Genomic DNA, 13,680 nt, shown 5'->3' on the forward strand with positions numbered 1-13,680 from the left:
TCTTACAATTTTTAATTTTTTTATTGAATATATAATACATAAAATTGATACATTTTATTGAATATATAATTTTTAAAGAATAGAAACATTCTATTCTAGCTAATAGTTAACTAGCAACTAACTAAATATTAGAAACATTCTATTATTCACAATAAATTACAAATGGATAACCTTTGAATAATAATAGACAATAATAGAAACTATCTATTATTGTACTATGAATAAATACTAAATCCAAATCTCATTACGTTCAATTAGGAAAAGTGGAATTTGCTAATTTAAGATCCACTCAAAATTTCTTTATTTAGTGTCCTAAGAATCTTTCATTTTTTAAACAAAGAAATTAGTAATCAGATTGATTTTTAAGTTTATGGATACCATATTATCCTATAATTTTTTGTGTTAAAAAAATTTAAAATTTAGGCAATTCAAAATATATCTCAAAAACTACTTTCAATATTTTAAACTTTTTTAATATATTAAGAACTATTTTATACCATCAAAATCTATTCAAAAAATTGAGATACAAAAAATTTCATACAATAACACCTATCATTTTAACCAACCAAACAATGTTCATAGTAGACAATTGTATTTCCATTACCAATCTTCAAATATATCTATTAGTGCTATTAGTCTATTAATTTGACCAATCAGAGTAAAGAATTAAACTTTCTATCCAAAACTACTATGAGCCATATCTATTTTATATTTTACAAAATTATACACGAGGACAAAATTAATTATTTCCAATTTTAATTCTAGAATAATTTACTAGTATTTAATTATTAATAATTTAATTTATGTACAAGATTATATTTTAATATTGCATATCAAGAAGTAACAAAAGAGTTCATACAAAATTAAGGGACCATAAACAAGGATGCTCCAAATCAAAAGTTATATCAGACATAAAGTTATCACAACTACATTGCCCATATACATATACACATATAACCAAAAATGAAATAACCTAGAACTAGATTTTGAAGCTATTCTTCCTCCTCACTGCTCTCTAGAGTAGTGAACTGAATTGGAGAAGGCATGTTTAGCAGAACATCTTCATCCTCTAGTTTCCTCTTCTTGTTCCTTTCCTAATTTAGCTTCTATATAAGGTTTAAAAGTGGCATGTTGAAAAGAATAATATCATCCTTAGTTGTAGTGTACCCATAGGCAAGATCTTTCTTTTCCAGAATGCATTTCCTATCCTTTAGCAGTTGGAGGAACATGCTTTCTTTTATCTTGATAATAGTAGTGACCTATAAAGCAACATCAACATATATGAGTCTCCTTAGAGACTTAGTAAAGCATCTACTTTTACTTTGAAATATGTCATTATTCCTATATTTCCATAGAAACCAAAGAATAACATAAGAAAGAATAGACTAGAATGCCAAAAATGATATTATCAATAGAAAATTTTCCATCAAGTTTGAACCCAAACAATGCCCAGATCTCCATGGTGAAAAAATAGTGGAAAAAAACATGTAGGACAGATTTAGGTTTTTTGCAAATGGAATAGATGTTCCCCCCCTATTTCTTGAAGGGCAACTTATGCAACATAAATCTCCACAGAAAATAAGAGACTTTAGGTTAAATGGGCCAAGACCAATAATTACACAAGATTTTTTCCACTCAACATGGGTAAGGTCAAGGCTCCAATAGTAATTAAGGTGATCGAAGATACTAGTGAAAGCTAAAAGCAAAGAGTAGACATATTCAGATTTGACAGGCTCAATGGGGGTAGAGTTTGACCACCATAGGAGGAAATGACATGATGAGGGTGAGAAACAAAGGGGTTGGACACAGGCTTCCTTTAGGGGCTTTTTAACTAGACAATACATCCTTTAGGGCTTTACTAACTCCAATGATGATGCTTCCCTTGTATTTCATTTGACATCATCTAAAGAAGGAGGAAATCTTCATGGCAGATATGAGAAAATATCCACTCATAGAGAAAGTCAAGGCAATGAACATTCCTTCAAATAAGACCTTTAGGGAGCCCCAACCATGCCTGTAGAGGCAAAAATCATCAGAAGTGTCGACCACGAAACCCTTGAAGGGAATAGAAGTAAGGATCTATCATTACCTAATTTTGTCATTAAGCCTAATGAACATATGAAGCTAGAAATTAACAAGGAAAATAACAAGTTAAAGAACATTGCGATATTTTTTGCTACCAAAAATCTATCTAACATGTCATCAAGGAATTGTTTGAATAGTTGGTTCCATAATATTTGGGAAAGAAAACTTGGGCATCCTTTCTGCTTTTGTTGTATGCTATAGAAGGGTTTATATATTCTAGTTTCTATAATCCTACATTACAAAAAGTGGTGGTTGATAAACAATTTTGCAGGGTTGGGAGTGCTAAGTTTAGAGCCCTACCATGGTCTCTAGATTTTTCCAATGATGAGGTTCTTTCTCTTGCTAGCCCTAGGTGGATTACAGTCAAGAATCTCCCTTTGTATACCTAGAATTTTATCCCTCAATTACTGGAACCTATTAGAAGGGTTCTTAGTGTGGAACACTCTAATACCTTAATCCCTAATGTGGATATTAGAGTGCTCATATCCATCTATCCAAGAGTAGTCAGACTAGGTGGTATTTTCCTTGACCTTGAGGACCCTTCCATTAGGTGCCCTATTGTTTACATGAGCAGCCTCAATGCTTGCTATCTCTACAAGAAAGAATGACACATAAGGAAAGATTTTCCTTTAATACCTAAGAAACCTAATCTTAAGAAGGGTGTTGATGCTATAGGACAACCACCTAAAGTCAAGTATGTTATTGTTCCTAGGCCTCCTAAACAAATATCTATTGACCCCAATGCTTCCCTATGGCTTAAGGATGAAGATAATATCAGAGCCTCCCTAGATATTCTAAAAGGTAAATTTTTTAAGACTTTTGGTGAGTTGGAATCTACTACCCCTTCTTCTCCTTTAGAAGAATTGCAATCTCTGCCTGAGATTCACACCATTGACTTTGGGCTTGAGGCTAAACCCCCTACTAATAAGGATTTTCCTTTGAATACCCAATAGTAGGTGCTAAGATCTATTAATGAAAAAATTGGTAAGATGAAGAAAGAAAACTTGCACCCTATAGAGAAATCCATCTCCATCCCATTTTGGGTAGTCAGGAGCCTACGTCCCATGTTCTTGTTAACCCCATTGAGCTTAGTATATTGGAGAAAGATCATGAGCTTGCACTCCTAAATGATCCCATATTGGATTGTCTTAGTAAGGATGAAAGACTACATGATTTTTCTATAGTTTTTATTCCTACAACCATTGATAAACCTTTTATGGTAGAGGGAGGGTACCAAACTTTTGATCATGCATTAGTAGGGGGTAATCATAAGGAATGTGAGATGTCATCTCTTGGCGCCCTTGAAAATGGTGATGGGGAAGACTCTGTTGTTGATGTCAAGCCTATTGAAAAAGATTTTGTGTTTAACTCTAGTAAGTCCAAGGAGAAAGGGAGATCCAAGAAGCATGAACCATTGATATTTGATAATGGTGAAGTGATTCAAAGGAAAAGAGGAAGGCCTCCCTTGCTGATTGGTAATCCTAAGCCTTGCAAGGTGGTTAGGATAAAAATGCCTAATTGTTTTAAAGGTTTCCAATTCCCCATGGAAATTGATAAATAATATTTACCATAGATCTCCTAAAACTAGCCTCTTGGAATGGCAAAGGTTTGGAATCTTCTGACATGAAGTATGTTGTTAAAGGATTCCTTAGATGGGTCAAGGAAATTGACATCATTCTTTTGCAAGAAGTGAAATCTATTGGATGTGCATTAGATATTGCCCTTAATGTATATGGAAAGATGATGTTTCAGTGTCTACCAATCATTTGAGAGGAAAAGGTGGCACAACCATCTTAATTAGCCCCAAATGTAGGAAGTTCATTGATAAGAAAGGGAGCTCCCCTTGCAATAGAGCCACCCGGGTCTCTTTTAAATTAGCAAAGTTTGAATTTGGAATTTGTTCCATTTATGCCCCTAATGAGCACACTGATATAATCATCTTATGAAAATGGCTCTCTAGCTTGCCCAACATCCCATGGATCTTAGCAGGAGATTTCAATATGGTTGAAAGAGCACAAGATAAAGTAGGAGGATTTAAATTGGAATAGAAGGGTAATGAGAAATACTTCTAGAATAGACTTATATCAAAGCTCAATCTAATTGATCCCCTTGCTGATCTCAAGGACTAATCCAAAGGGATCTAGTTCACATGGTCTAATCTTCAAAAGGGTAATAAAAGGATATCCTCAAGACTGGATAGAATCTACTTTGACAAATATGTCTTCAGTTGCTCTAAACCCTCAAATGATAACCCTGTTGAAATTCTTTACTTCACTTTATCAGATCATCACCTCATCCTAGTTGTTATTAAAAATGGCTCCTCAATTTCTAATCCTAGGAAGAAGAATAGTAAATTTGTGCTAAACTCTTCCCTTCTAGAAGACTAGGAAGTGTAGGCTACTGTAAAGATCATCCATTGGTACAACTATTCCATTTTTCAACTTGAAAACCCTATCTCTAGGTGGAATTAGATAGTAAGCTCCTCACAAAATATGTTTAAGTAAGTTGGAAAGAAGAAGCCAAGGATAGTAGAGCCCAAGAATTTTCTCTTCTTAAATCGCTCCTAGTTGTGGAGACTAATATGCATGCCCTCCCCACCAATCCCTTAGTAGTGGAATAGGTCACTAAGGCCAATCATGATCTCAAAGTCTTGTAGTTCAAAAAGAGTCAAGGGGCTCGAATCAGAGCTAGAGTCAAATGGCTTAAGATGGGTGATAGAGGCTCAAAATTTTTCTTTAAAATTTTGAAACTCAAGGAGACTAAGGATAAGATAGACTATGTATGTGATAATGGGGATATCATCTTAGATCTTGAACACATCCTGAATACTTTTTCTTATTTTTATAAAAGTTTGTTCTCCTATGAAGATAGTGGCTACAACATGAAGCAAGCTAGGGACAACATTTCCAATATTATTCCTGGAAAGTTGTTGGAACATGATTCATTACACCTTGGAATCCCTATTTTTATCATGGAGGTCAACTCTATGATCTCTCTTATGGTTAAGGAGAAGGCCCCTAGTCTAGATGGTATTATTATAGAATTCTTCCAAACTGATTCCCTATGGATTAGCCTAGGATTGAATGATGTCTATGACTTTTCTCTAGAAAAAGGATATTTAGGGAAAAACATTAATTTAGGAGTGATTAAGTTGATTCATAAAGGAGGAGACAAAACACAAGAACTGGTGACCAATCACACTTCTTAATGTGGTTTATAAAATTGTAGCCTTAAGAGTCGAAAACATTCTTCCTATGATTATCAACCCTACCCAGATAGGTTTTGTGAAAGGAAGATACATCCTTGAGAACCTCATCACATGCTAGGAGACTTTGAAGTAGGCAAAAAACTCAAACCAAAATGTGGGGTGCTCCTGACAGACTATGAGTAGGCATATGATAGGTTGGAATGGGGATTATATTCTAATGATGCTAGAAGCTCTTGGATTCCATGCAACTTTCTCCCATATGGTTGAAACTCTTATGAAGGATACTATAGCCACTTTGGAAGTCAATGGGAACATATTTGATTTTTTTCTCACTGTCTAGATTGATTAGATGGGACAATCCTTTAGCTCCAACCTTATTTGTTATTACTATTGGCTCTCTTCACTATCCTCTCAAGGATTTCTCTCTTTCCCCTAGAGTTCAAGAGCCTAATCTATCGAATAAGGAAGAGATCTTCAATGTTCAGTTTGTAGATGATACAACCATTCTTTTTGTTTTAGAAGAGGAGAATATGAAACACTTGATGAGAAGTTAGACCTATTTTTTTGTGCCTTAGGAACAAAATATCCAAAATCTAAATCATGCTTGTTAGGGTGGGAACTATCTCCTCCTCCACATTGTGTAAAATTTGGCATTTCTTGGGGTGGGAGGGCTTCTCATGTTCTGAGATATTTGGGAATTCAATTTTTAATCAATCCTAATATCAACGATATGTGGAATTGGATCAGGGATAAAATCACCGTTAAACTCAACAAGTGGAGTTTTTTTTTACCTTTTCTTTGCTGGAAGGATGCAAGTATGTCAAAAAATTCTCTCTTGTTACTTAGTGTACTTTTCTTCAGCTCGACTGTTTAATGTCAATCAGTTTGAGATGCTTCAGAAGATTATCAAAAAATTCCTTTGGTCAGATGGGAAAGGGGGCAGGAGAACACATGCAGTCAAGTGGGATTGGTGCATGAAAAGTAAAGAACTTGGTGGCCTGGGACTGAAGGACCTTAGACAACAAGGGATAGCTCTAGTGGTCAAGTGGATTGCAAAAGTAGTCCAAGGGGAGGAGCCATGGAAAGTGCTTATAAGGCATAACCTTAGTAGATGACATCCCTATGGTGCCAAATTTTGGGAGAATTCAGATACTTTGAACTTCTTGGCACTGGAATCTAGAACCCTAGTGGGAGAATATAATATTATCAAATCCTTGTGGAAGAGTTGGGTGGTAAAAGCACAAACCTGTCACCCTTTTACAAAGGAAAAGGCTAACAAAAGTGTAGTTGTTCACATTCGATGACATAAAATTGGTATTATTATTTAGAATCTTGAAATGAATTAAACTAATGAAATGTGTAGAAATGGATGAATTTTAGGATCCTAAATTTTAATAATTATTTGGAATAAGAAATTATATACTTTATTATTTATTAAAGATAAATTTTAGTTGTTGAAAAATGCTGGAAATTAGGGGTCTAGTTCCCACCACAAACCTATATGGAATAAACTTATTTCCCTTTGATCTTAGATTATGTTATTGATAATATATGTAGCTAGAACAATCAAAAATAAAAATGGGCTTTAGTCCTATATTTTCTCTTTTATAATGATTCAAATTTCAACTTATTCAAATCGATAGTTTTCATCTCCCACCAAATTTTTCAAAATAAATCTATTCCAACCAAAAGAAAAATTATAGATTCTAGAAGAGGAATCTCTCCTCTAGAACGTCATATAATTTAATTTAATTTTTTGATATCATTTAATATCTTTTTCTTTCTCAAAATTGACATATTCTCGAGTGTTAAAATATGTAATTGTAGAATTTTTTAATTAAAATATACTATAGGGTAAAAGCATTAACCTATGTCATCCTTTTACAAAGGAAAAGGCTAACAAAAGTGTAGTTGTTCCCATTCAATGACATAAAACTAGTATTATTATTTATAATTTTAAAATGAAGTAAACTATTGAAATGTGTAGAAATGGATGAATTTTAGGATTATAATTTTTAATAATTATTTGGAATAAGAAATTATATATTTTCCTATTTTTTAAAGATAAATTTGAGTTGCTGAAAAATGTGGGAAATTAGGGGTCAAGTTCCCACCACAAAACTATATGGAAATAAACTTAGTTCCCTTTGATCTTAGATTATGTTATTGATAATATATGTAGCTAGAACAATCAAAAATAAAAATGGGCTTTAGACCTATATTTTCTCTTTTACAATGATTCAAATTTCAACTTATTCAAATCGATAGTTTTCATCTCACACAACATTTTTCGAAATAAATCTATTCCAACCAAAGAAAATTTATATATTTTTGAAGAGGACTCTCTCCTCTAGAACATCATATAATTTTTAATTTTTTTTATGTTAATTTTTTTTCTTTCTCAAAATTTACATCTTCTCGAGTGTTAAAATACATACTTGTAGAATTTTTTAATTACAATAGACTATATCTAATTAAAACACTATGAACACTATATGAGAATATTCTTGACTTTGAGCTCTATAAAATGGTGTTTATATGTTATTAAAAAAATATCATAATACATAGTAAGAGTTATTGAAATGTTAGTTTTATGAAATAATTGTATTTTTTTAGTAATTGGATACTAACTAGTATAAAACATGCATTTAATAGACATTTCCAATTGGAAAAGTGTGAGACCATATATATCTTAGCTAGAATAATTTTATCAAGATCATATGTTTGAAAAAAATTGTTTTTTAGATAGAAATACTCAACTTCAGTCGTTTTGATAAGTCAATGTGAAAGGTGACACAACTTTGTACTTTTATCCTGGGCATATATTAGACCATTTTTTGGCAAGATTCGGATAATAGAGGAGGGAAATTTATGGTGTGCCAAACAATCTATCTAGTGGAATTTGAAATGTAAGTCTAAACTACTAGATATGGTTCACAGATGCTTTGCTAAGAAATGGGCTAGGGCAGACATCTACACATTTAAGGATATTCTTCGGGATGGAATGTTGATCCAATGGGATAAATTCAAAGACAAATCTCTTCTTTCCTCTTCTCATTGGAGGACAATATTATATTTTTAAAAATATATTATTAAATATAGTTGTTATGTCAAAAAGTTGCACCTTGACTGAATCCTAGGTTTCAGTCACTTCAAGTAACATGGAAACACTCCCAAGGTAGTGGGTGTACCAAAGGTAGGAGTGAATCTCTAGGTTATAGGCTAGTTCCTTATGATGCTTCACCTATTTACTTCTTCAAACATGAAATTAAAATTGAGAGGGAAAGGGATAGAAGGAGTACTTGAAATTAAAACCTAAGGCTAAGGTGATGCACAAAAAATTAAGATGAGAATGCTATTGACTAGACATGAGGAAGCTTTTCTGAACAATTAAGGGTTGGCACAATATTGATCTCAAAACATTCATAAATAAATATTTCACAAGAAGGATAGAATTTAAACAAGATGTTAAAGGGAATGATAACATTCATAGTTTAACAAAAAATTGAAAAGGAAGCAAAATGTCATGACTCGCAACCTATATGAAGATTCCAAAATTGACTTACAAATAAAGAATGAGACGAAAAATAAGGGATTCAAAAAAAAATCACAAGAGTATATTAGATTAGTAGCTTACACTGCAAAATAAACACAATAAGGGCCTTGAACTATTCCTCTATTTAAGCTTATGAGGTCATTCAACAACATTTCATCCAATGGTTATAAGTAATATGCAAAAAAATATGAAGGACTCCTAAGAGATCACAAAAATATTACTTTTTGCCAAAAACTCCAACCCCTACTATAGATTTACAATTTCCTTTTATAGAGTTCAGGCATAACTCTAATATTACATTGAGTTCAAACTCTAAATAGGTAGAGTTGAGATTGTAGAGGAGCAATAACTACTGATAAAAAAAGATCATGATTAGATGCACATCCCCATACTGGAAGATTTGATATTTTACGTGCAAATCTAGTTTTGAATGACAAAAAAGGCATCCATTACTATTCTTATTGGGTAGATGCATGAACCAGGCAGTGGGAGGAATGAAACCACATTGAATAAGCATGGAGAACACTCAAAAAGTAGCTATAAGCCATCAAGGACCTGCTACGTTGCCCAATGCTCTCAAAGTATTTTTCCACCTATCCCAGTTTCATCTGTTTGGTGACCCATTGACTACTCCATTTCATGGCTTCATGACTTGTTTTTTCTATTAACTGCTTGCCCCTACAAAATCATGACATCTTCATGTTTTATGACTATCGCTGCCTCAGAGCTATTTATCATTCTGACCTCTTAACCTTTGCAACCAATGAAATTGATCCTCTCACACCATCACTGTAGTTATGGGTCTAGCATTTCTTGTCCCCATGATGGTGTGAAACTTGTGTCTTTGACTATGTTGCACCCTCAGAACCTCTAGCCATGAAGATAGTTGGAATATGCAATATTGTGAAGACCATTAGATGTTTATGACTCTTTGTTTGTAGCTTCACAACCATCAATTTCCCTTTTTACATAACTATTGTGATCATGCACTACAATCAGGTTAATTACTATCATGTTATCGTAACTTGATTTGCTAAACTCGATGCTAACCCCATGAACATGCGATCCATACTATTACAACATTGTAGCCCAAAATATGATTGGCTCTAAAGCTCTTGCGGTAGCACAAATGAAAGGAATCACCACTTCGTGGCCTTGACCATTGGTTCACCTTAACCTTCTGCAATGATGTGAAACATTGAAATTTGAGAGCAACAATTGACTATCACACAGTCACAACTTAAAACTTTGAAGCTAATTGATAGAGTGAGTTGATCCAACTAATCTTCTTTCATTCGATTAATAACTCCTTTGAAATAGGCCCTTGTGATGATGCAATGAAGAGAACTGTGATTGACTTGGCCCACCATGACACGTGTCCACCTGTTGCATGCTCGTGACCTTTACTTTGGTTCTATCCTCTTAACCCTATGAACATGCGCACAATAGGAGTTTTCCACTTTTCATCGCTAACCATGGTTTTCCCTTGACTACATGCATATGTGCAAACAACATTAACTTGAATTGTCATGGTCTGATCATAACCTCACAACATGAGATTGCTTGAGCCCTTAGCTGCCTACAATCACACAAACAATAGCTCATCACCTCTTTGTAACCTATAACTGAATGTTAGCTTAAACTGTGATGAAGATGTGCAAGCCATGAACTTGAAAATTTTACACCTTCGCGGACTCTATGATAGTTCGACCATAAACTACAACAACAAAACAAAAACAAGGTACTCGCATGATCACAACTTAAAATCCTAAAGGATATGACATAGAACATAGAAGATTTGAAAACTTAGGGATATAAAATGATCTGATTGACGGATCAAGACTAATTGCAGTATTAAATGTTTAAATAAAATCAAATTAGTGGAAGTCTTAATACATTTATACATAAATAAAATTATGCATCAAAACTTAAGAATTTAAGGTGAAATAAACAGAATTGAGAGAGAAGATAAAGAGTGCAAACAAGTTTGATTTTGGAGTTTGCCACAAATGTGACTACGTCTTGGGGTTGGCTCTAATAGAGTACGACCGATCCGATTGATCTCTAGAAATCAATTACAATTATGCATCAACACCATTTCTTCTAGCACTTTGACATCATAACAATTCTTTGAAGTACAAAAATGGCTCCAAAAATCTCCCTATTCCTTCAAAACTTCACCACCTGGACTTGAAAATTTCCCATAGACTTACAAGGTAATTCTCCAAGATTAATTCCCACAAGAATTCCTTCTCCAAAGTCTAATTGAATAATAATGCCCTTACTAAAGGACTACACCCCTTTTTATACATGATTTTATCCAAAAATGGCTTAAAACCATATAACCATCACCATAATTACATAGCCCAATTTGAAATAACAAAATAACCCCCTTAACTCCATCATAACAAATTTTATAACAAAATATCCCTTAAGAATTTGGAGTATTTGTTTCCACATATTACATTAAAGGCTTGTTTTTTTATAAAAATAAACCTTATTATAACAAACCACTCGACTCAATATTCTTTTAACCATTCAACTCCCCATAGCAATCTTTCAACCATTATCCTCTTACTAATTACCATGTATACTTAACCCAAAACTTGTGTGGGTGACTTAATGAATGAGCAAATTCTAAGGGATATGGAAAATATTTGTTGGTTTGGCAGATTGTAAAGGATGTCATTATTAAATAAAATGTTTCCCAAACTAATCTAAAGTTAGACACGTGGGTTGTTGGTGAGGTAATGGAATAGTAATAAGGAGGTTTAACGTTCAAACCTCTTTAGCACAAGTCTTTTTTTTTTTTTTTTTTTTTAAATGCAATCACATAAGCCATGTGGCACTTCTCAATTTCTTGATTACTCAACATGTATCAGTATGTAATTGAATAAAAACACTGACAAGTTGCTTAGTCATCTTGCTGATGTCATAACTATTACCTTTTGCCTCCAAAATTCAAATTGTCATAACTTCTTCATATGAGCTCCATTTTCGGAAAAATGAATGCCGTTGGAAAGCTTTCATCGAGCTCTTCATTTTCAAATCCATTGTTGACCACTTTCGAGATGGTCTAATGTCACCTCTTATCTAGCCCTCTGGTCTGCCTGTTGACTAGAACTTTGACATAGTGTAACTTGCACGAACAGAATCCTTTTTGCTCTGTTCAAGTTGCGTTGGAATTAGGATGCTAATATCTTTTTGATGGTGCAAAATCTAGAGATTTGAAGACACTTCAATTTTCACTAAAAGTATCCACCGGATTAGGCCTCCCCACTAAAGACCTTTTGGACCTCCAAAAGTGACATTTACTCTGACATAAAGTGAGGACTTGGCCTCCCCACTTGTCCTGTATCATCTGTACATTTGAATACCTGGCTCACAATCACAATGAAGACTGCAACAACATTGTTGATCATAAAAATTATTCTATCACTGTCATAAACATCTACATCAGTTGTCATAGCCACTAACCAACAAACATTGACTAGCATCAAGCTGAACAATAATGCAGAAATGAAAGAGAATAAATCAACAACATATCGATCCTTCACAACAGGAGCATTTTTACCCAAGGAACCATCAATGCTTTCAATCATCATTCCCTCATGCTATATTGTGGGTACATCCTGCAACATCTGACCCTGGTTAGCTACTCCAAGTTCAAGTGTAGAACCACTTGTACTAACAAACATAAGAGTTAACTCTTTACTTGCATTAATTACCCTCTTTAACTATCCTGTGTTTGCAAAAGAATGATCAGTCTTAATACTGTGAGAATGTACAATATACTGAATACCATCTTTAAACAAGTGATAATGATTCTTCTCCCTATAGAAAATTGCTTTTTCGTCATAAAGATAAGGGCTACCAAGCACTATCCCACAGATATCTAGTGGAACAACATCAAACTGTACTTCATCCACAAACTTACTAGTGATTGCGAATCTTAAGGTGCATTGTCTTGTTACTTGCAACTTATCATTTTCACAAATCCAACCTAATGGATAAGGTTTCTTATGTAATGCAGTTTTCAATCCCAAGTTTCTTACAGTATTTTTAGAAACCAAGTTCACTTGAGAACCACTATCTATGAGTGCATCAATTTTAGTGTTCTGAGCAACAACCCCTAAATGAAACAACTCATTCCTTTTCTTATCTTCAGGGAAATCATTAACTTTAGATGAAGAAGTGCAACTATGAAAAAAAACACTAGAAATAGGAGCTTTACCTTTCAAACCCATAGTTTTTATCTTAGTCTCATCGTCTGAATCTAAACCAAAAACCATAACAACATTTGTGGCTTTCTCTTTACCTTTCTTTTTCTGATCACATTTCTGTGCCCACTTAGGCTTCAATTCGGGATGCAACTTCCAACAATGTTCTTCATCATGACCCTTCCTATCACAATGAGTGCAAGAAATTTTCTCATCCTTCTTGACTGTAGCTACCTTCTTTCCTTTCCCTATCTCTACATTCTTAGAAGATTTCTTTACATCATTATCAAACTTATAAATAAAAGATCCTTTACCCCTTTACTCTAAGTGTGTAGCTTGAACTGACACTTCATCCAAATTACAAGGGTTTAATACCAAAATAGAATGTCTAAGGTAAGAATGAAGACCTCCTATGTACTTCAACAATGTATCCTAGGTGTACAAAGGAACATTCAAAGTAATAGCCCTTTTCCTAAATTCATGGGTGTATTCTTGGACAGTTTGACCTTTCCCTTGCCTAAACATTTGCCAGTCCATCATTAACTACTGCATATGTCCTAGGGGATACAATTGCTTCTTAAGAGCATTAACAAACTCTGCCCAAGTTAAAC

This window comes from Cupressus sempervirens, chromosome 3 (genome assembly GCF_028749045.1).
Source record: "Cupressus sempervirens isolate cs-2001-9-10 chromosome 3, ASM2874904v1, whole genome shotgun sequence".
NCBI classification, from domain to species: Eukaryota; Viridiplantae; Streptophyta; class Pinopsida; order Cupressales; family Cupressaceae; genus Cupressus; species Cupressus sempervirens.